We start from the raw sequence: 7,443 nt of genomic DNA, 5'->3' as shown, positions 1-7,443 counted from the left end.
CACAAACACTCGACCTGCTGCCCACTGAGAATCAGACATTACTGTATCAACAGCACCAACTCAGTTTAACCTCAGGTAACTGACTGTGACACCATGTCTACTGAAAAAGTTAAAAAAAAAAACCATGAGGACCAGTAAAAGCAGTGCTCAGCTGGCAATATACTGTGACCTTTGTAGGAAAGTTTCCTCAGAGAGGAACCATGGACTGTGTGGTATGCAGAACGATGGGGATCAAGATTCTTCAAGTCCTCAAAGTCAGGTCCATTCCTCTGCATTTAAGATGGGTTCAGATATTAGCACAGCCCCCTTGAAAAGGCCTCTTAATATTACAACAGAGCAGTCAAAGCTCCATAGAGACTCGCAGGTTTTTGCAGACACACGCTGACCGAATAGACAAAACAGACTCGTAATATTCACACTTGGCCATGGAAACAGGAGAGCACTGTGCTCATTGTGCTATCTTTTAGTTGATCAATAATGTGGTTCTTTAAGGTATTTAACAGTTTGCTAAATATTCAGCTGAGGGAATCCCATCCAAAAGACTTCATTCATTGGTAAGCATGCATCCTTCCTTACTTCTGGCTTTTTTTATCCAGACATATTTCAGCACCAAGACGGTTTCTTTGGAAAAGCTCAAGGTAGCAATAAAGCACGACTAATGTGTGGTGCAATGTCAAGACAGGTTCCTTTTAGGAAAGAGAAATTGAAGTTCAGAGTGGTTAAAAAGGTGCCTCAGGTTATCAACGTGTGCTTTTCAGGTCATTTCTCATGTGATATAGCTCAGATCCATGCAGCCTGCGAGGGAGAGAAAAATCCTCACCTGCACATTGTTGACACGACATAAGGTTAATGGGGCCATGTGGTCGGTCTAGTGTTATCTGAAAAGACAGCTATATATGGACTGAATGTGGGACTGTTTTCCCAGAATGCCTCTGAAAGGAAAGCATTTTACTTACGCGGGTTATTGGTGAGTTAGAGTCAACTTTGCCCTCTATTTGGTGGCAGACAATAGTGAGAGCACTCAGATCAACTTCACCACTTTCAAAGCATTAAAGCAAGTAGCTCTCTTCCTCTCTATTTGTCTATCGCTTTCCTGCTGAAATATTATGCCAATTCCACATGAATGATCGCACTCAGATTTCAACATCATTGGCATGGCAACGTGAAAACTCTCACACTGGGCTGACCTTCACACTGGTTTATTAAACACTGTCTGGAAGTGGAAAATTTACATTCTCATGTGAACTCCATAATTATCTATTCTTTTTCCGTCTGTTCACTGAGTGCAGGAAACAAGTCCGAGCCTAGTTTCTAAGTTCAAGTGGTAGAAAACAATGGCAACCAACTTTTAAAGAGGAAGTGTGGGGAGTAGGTATGAATGATACTGTGATTGTCAGCCACTATAAAAAAACGGGGGTTGGTACTCACACAAGAGTTGAAAGGAAGCAACAGAAGTGATATTTTGCAAAAAATAGTTTACTGGTTTGTTTCCTGCATTCAAACCAGCCCCCAAAGGCCCATCAAAGAAGGGAAATACAATATCCCAAGAAAATACAAGACAAAAAGGGAGTTAAAAACCTTGTATTTAAGGTCTTATTTGAGACAAATATAGTTTAAGAGTCTAAAAATCTGAGCTGGATTTACTAATGATCTAAACAAAGATAAGAAGTGCTCAACAAGCATAATAATATACAGTATAAACAGCCAGTGAATATAAAGGCAAATGAAAAACTCCCACACACATACACACACACACACATTTATACGCATGGTGGCTCAGTTGGTAAAGCTATCTCTCAGCAAGAAGGTTGCTGGATCAAATCTCAGCTGGAAACCATTCTGGGTGGAGTTTGCATGTTCTCTCCATGCATGTGTGGGTTTTCTCCGGGTACTCCGGTTTCCTCCCACAGACCAAAAACATGCATGTTAGGCTAATTGGTAACTCTAAATTGTCTCTGGGTGGGAGTGAGAGAGTGAATGGTTGTTTGTTTCTTTTGTCTCTATGTGTTCCTGTGATGGACTGGAGACCTGTCCAGAGTGTACCCCACCTCTTGCACAGTGACTGCTGGATATGGTCACCAGTGATCCCCACAATCCGGAAGGAAGAAGCAGGTAAAGATGGATGGATGAATGGATGGAAGTATGTATGTACTGTATGTATGTATGTATGGAAACTCCTACCAAAGATTGTATTGAATTCAACATTTTCAGTCAGGTCATCTGGACAATTTCTTTTTTTGCTGAAATGTTTCACCTTCCATCCGGAAGGCTTCATCAGTCAAAGAAACACAAAACCCCAAACAGCTTACACCAAAGTGGAACAAACCAGTTATGCTGGTGCTAAGATGGTGTCTTTGGCACGCCCCCTCCTCCAATGCCGACCCTCTTTCTTGTCGACAGTCATGTCAAATTGGTTCAAAACCAAAAAAGTCCATGCTCAATATTCCAGGTATACAATCCAACAATGTTCAGTCAGGTCATCTGGACAGTTTCTGTTTTTGCTGAAACGTTTCACCTTCCATCCAGAAGGCTTCATGGTGGAGTAAGCTGTTTGGGGGAAGAATCAGTTTTGTGTTGTGTGTTACTTTGACTGATGAAGCCTTCCGGATGGAAGGTGAAATGTTGAAGGTGAAACCGGCATCGGGGGGGGGCAAAGACACCATCTTAGCACCAGCATAACTTTTTTGTTCCACTTTGAAGTAAGCTGTTTGGGGGAAAGGATCAGATTTGTGTTGTGTGTTTCTTTGACGGATGAAGCCTTTCGGATGGAAGGTGAAACGTTTCAGAAAAAAAAAAAAGAAATTGTCCAGATGACCCGACTGAAAATGGCTGGATTGTATACCTGGGTTATTGAGCATGGTCTTTTTTGATTATAATGAACTGTTTCGAGTCCTACGTTGTCAGAGGTAAAATAATTAAAGCTCAAGTTCTTAACTGATTTTGTGGAAAGCTGATGCAACACAACAACAAATCTGCGGATTCACCTGTTAGTTAGCAACCAAAGAGAAGAAGTGGAGGTAGACAAGTCAGTGCAACAAAGAAAATATTAAACTTCTTCTGACGGCCAATAACGTGGCACAGTGGGTTTTGGCAGGGTTCTACCAGATATGTCTGTGAGAGATCTCTGGCTGTTCTTATCATCAAAATCACTGAATGGGGAAAAAAATAATTAAAAAAATGAACGATTACTCGGCAGTTGATTGAAATTGGTTGATATTTTTGCTTGACTGGTGATCTGGTGGGCCAAATGACTATGACTAATTGTCATAGATAAAACCTTTATATCTCTGGAGTGAAGTTTACAAGTGTTGATTTGCAGCAAACATCTTTAGTTACACCTCAGGCAATGTGCAATGACTAAACCTGAATCACAGACGTCTACATGACCTACAATCATTTAGATAAACAAAGAACAAAGTAACATGAACTTACTTTTCCACTCCCTGTTGGAGAAAAACTCAACAGAAAGAGAAAGAGTTAGCTCCACATTGAGTACCAACAATGTTCTCATCAGACTTGCTGTCATTAAAATTTGTTATCTCTGCAGATTAAAGCCTATTTCGCTATTAGCTGCTGTGAACCGAAGTTAATGAAGGTCTCAAGTGGAAGGAAAATGAAGACAGACCATTCTAACCTAAACTAAATTTGACATTTGCCTCTCAGGACCATTGGTATTTGATTATAGATCAAACATTAACATGTAGCGTTGTAAAGTCTACAGGAAGTTCCTGAAACACTGTTTCTATGGGACAATAAGGGGTAATACACAGGAGGTCATAAAACCATGTCAGATTATTATCAAGGAAAAAACATTAAGAATTATAAAAACATACAAATATTCTAAACAACAAACCAAGCCACTTGGGGTTAAAGTAATAAAATATGGCTTTAGAGAAACTAATCTATTTACAGATATCATCACTTGTCAAATTATAAAAAGTGAGGCTTATCTTTCTTAATCCCTTTCAGTCCATTCTGTAAACTGAACACAAGTGCGTTTAAAACTGTGATGGGGATTTCATTATTTTGGACCTAACTCCAAAGAGAACTGCAAAACAAATAAACAAAGAGGTAAAGGTGTCACAAGAACTGGATTATGATTCAGTCTCCAGCTTTACTGCTCTTATGGGAAATAATTCACAAACCAAGCTGTTGAAAAAACAGAAAGAAATGATGTCCGAGTCAATTTAATGAATCCAAAAGGGATTTTTTTTTTTTACCACTTTTAAGAAAATGGGTGCAATTATCCTGGATTAAACTAATGTTTGTTGATGAGCTTTTTACTTGTCTGTGAAAACATTTTGTTCCTTTTTCTATCATGCAAAAAATTAAGACCAGACGAACGTAAAGTAGAAAACAGCTTATGTTGCACAACAATGCATGCGGCCATTGTAAATTGTAGGGATGCACGATGTTGGATATTTGGCCGATATCCGATATGCCAATGTGTTAAAACTTATTTGGCCGATAACTGATACAGATATTTTTAATATACTTTCCTTTGTCAGAACATAGCCCTCTTATTTAGACTTATTTGCTACAAAAATTGTGTAATAGCTGTAAGAGCTGGTGACATTCAGTAACAGCAATATGCATAGCACTTTAACTTATATTAAATGAAAAGTGTTAAATGTTATTTATTAGCCTTAGGTGCCTATTTATTTGCCTTATTAGCCTTAACTTTAACGATAATATCAGCCAATACCGATACCATGCCGATAATATCGTGCATCCCTATTAAATTGTTACCTTTAAAACATTTCTCTTCTAAGACGTCCTTTCTGAGTGCTTGAAAGCGCATCTCGCACAAATGTATTGCAAACCTGCTAAGCCTGCACAGCTTGCAGGACATTTCCCCTTATCCTTCCCACGTCCAAACCCCAAAAAGGAAAACATTACATGCTTTAACATTCAACAAATGTCTTCTAAATTATTAAATATATGAGAAGACAACTGCAGTTGAGAACATTTTATGTTCCTATCGTCTTTGCAAAGCATCCCAGTGTTTGTTGCATTAATAGCAGACTACAACTTACTGCTCCCGCCTCAGCCTCCAGGGAGTTCAAAAAGACTGGACCAAACTGTAAACCAGTAACAGCTGTTGCCAAAAGACCAAGTCCAAAAACAATTAATTTAAATACAGATACATTGTGTCTGAAAACAGACAGTTAATCCTTGCTCACCAGGACTTTTGTCCCCAATCACCAGACGACACAACGGTTTTAATTTGATAAATATCCTATAGTTGCATATATTATAAAACAAAACGCACAAAAAAAAGTTAATCATGTAATGTAATGTTTTAATCAGGTCATTTGGTTCAGTAAAATGGTGCAAGAAAAGCTTTTGTTGGTTCTTAATGCAGTTACATAATGAGCTTTTGTGCAGTACTTCATCCCAAAGCTAGAAATGCAGGTTTTATTTTTTGTTTGTTTTATCTTATACCCATCTATTATCCGTCACTGTTATCTTATAAATGCAGTAAGTTAAACTGTATTTTGGTGGAGATTTGTAACTCAAATCATGGACCGTGTAACCGTAACCCAAAATGTTCTGTGATCCTCTTGTTAGGTTGCCCATCCCTATAATGAACAACCTTAGCTTGTATTTATGGCATGGTTCAACAAAGATGGGGGAATTAATCTTATTTAGCTCCCATTATATTATTTTTATTTTGGGGCTTTTTTTTCCATGACATTTTTTGAGGGGATTCTTTTTTTTCTCTTTGATGGTCTGCCATCATAAAAAGTGCAAATCAAGAAAGTGTTAACAGTAATGGAATAACTCACTCCTGTAAAAGTATTTTAAGTGTTCATCTTCAGCCATGACATTAGTTAGGCATCTGGTTATGTTTACTACTTGTGAATGTAATGTAAGAATGTAATAAAAATAAAAATGGTATTAAATCTACACCAAGTAAAAGTTGCCAATTTTGAGTCCATCTATTGCCCATGAGCGTTCAGAACATTTCTAGCTTCAGAAACACTAAATTTATTAATTTGGGTCAAATTATTACATTTTAAAAGAAAATGTTCTTGACAAATGTTTCTTGTTTGCAATAAAATTGTATATGAAAGGGACAAGTTTACTCTGACAATGCACAACTAGTCAATATATCAAGAAACTCCACGTTTGATTTACAGTAAGTTGCTCTTTTAAATACACTAGAGTCAACTTTGAGTTAACAACTGAAGCCCAAAGCAACAAATTATAAACTCTGCGTTGTGCCGTGAGTTCCAGGATCAACTGCTTCTGCTAATATGCTGTTAAAATCTTTCAGATCATGACAATTTTGTTCATCTACAGGCTAAAATTTACTTTCAGTTTTCTTGTAGTTGGACTGCTTTGCCCTGAAGCTGCAAACAAACCAACTGGAAACACTTCAAGACTTTTAATGACAGTTCTCACACAACTTGGCTGCTCAAACCAAAACAGACAAATGTGACCAAATCCATTACAGTCACATGATGCAACACAACGCTCCGTGCAGTAACACTCAGAAACATTTGTGCTCGTGCAATAATAAAACACAGTAGTCCCTCGATACTTCGCGGTTTGACTTTCGCAGACTCACTCTTTCGTGGGTTTTCAACATAAGATTGTACACGACACACGATTGTCAACTTTAATAGTACTCATGTGATTGGGACGGTACAGGATAAAAAGTTAATGGGAGCGGACGGGAGTGGGAACCAACCAATAGGACAAAAAAAATAAAAACTTCTGACAGGTGCCATATTGTAGTTTTCTTTCAATAAGTTTACACTGTAACGCAAGTCAAAAGAACTACATGGCCCAGAAGCCAACAGTGCTTCCAGCTGCTGCTTTCTGCCGCAATTCAAAGAACAGCAATAGAAGGAGCAAACGCTAGTGGAGAAACCAACGCAGTAAAAATAGTTTTGCCACATAAAGTCAGAAGTAACGATCTATCTTTTAAGCTCACAGAACTGGCAGGAAAGTCGAAAAAATCCTGAAACTGAACTCATCCTTCATGTTGTATATTCACTGGTGAGTACTAGTGGTGTAACGGTACATGTGGGTGTGTTGAACTGTTTCCGTACAGCGTGTTCGGTTCAGTCCACGTATGTACCGTTTTGGTTATTGTTTCAGTCATTAAATTTTATTAACGAGAGATTATGCGCCACGGAACTTAAGTTTCTAAGCGTGTTTCAGCACGGCGCTATTAACTGTTGCATAGCCTTGCAGCACAAGTAGCATTAGCAGTCTAGCATCTTGGTGCGGTCTCCTGTTTGGGAACATTTTGGCTTTCTTGTTAAAAGACAAGTGCAACTCCAAAGCTGTGTGTCGATGTTGTTTCACGGAGACTGGATCTTCAGCAGGCAACACGTCTTGTTAACGCACTTGAAACGACATCATCCGAAGGTGAACGTCTCTTCTACAAGGAGGAGCAGCTTTGTGCAAAGACCAATTAACAGCAGCATT

The sequence above is a fragment of the Nematolebias whitei genome, chromosome 13 (assembly GCF_014905685.2).
Source record: "Nematolebias whitei isolate Nwh7 chromosome 13, NemWhi1, whole genome shotgun sequence".
NCBI lineage: Eukaryota > Metazoa > Chordata > Actinopteri > Cyprinodontiformes > Rivulidae > Nematolebias > Nematolebias whitei.
The sequence above is the reverse complement of the archived record's forward strand: the minus strand, read 5'-3'. Positions refer to the sequence as shown.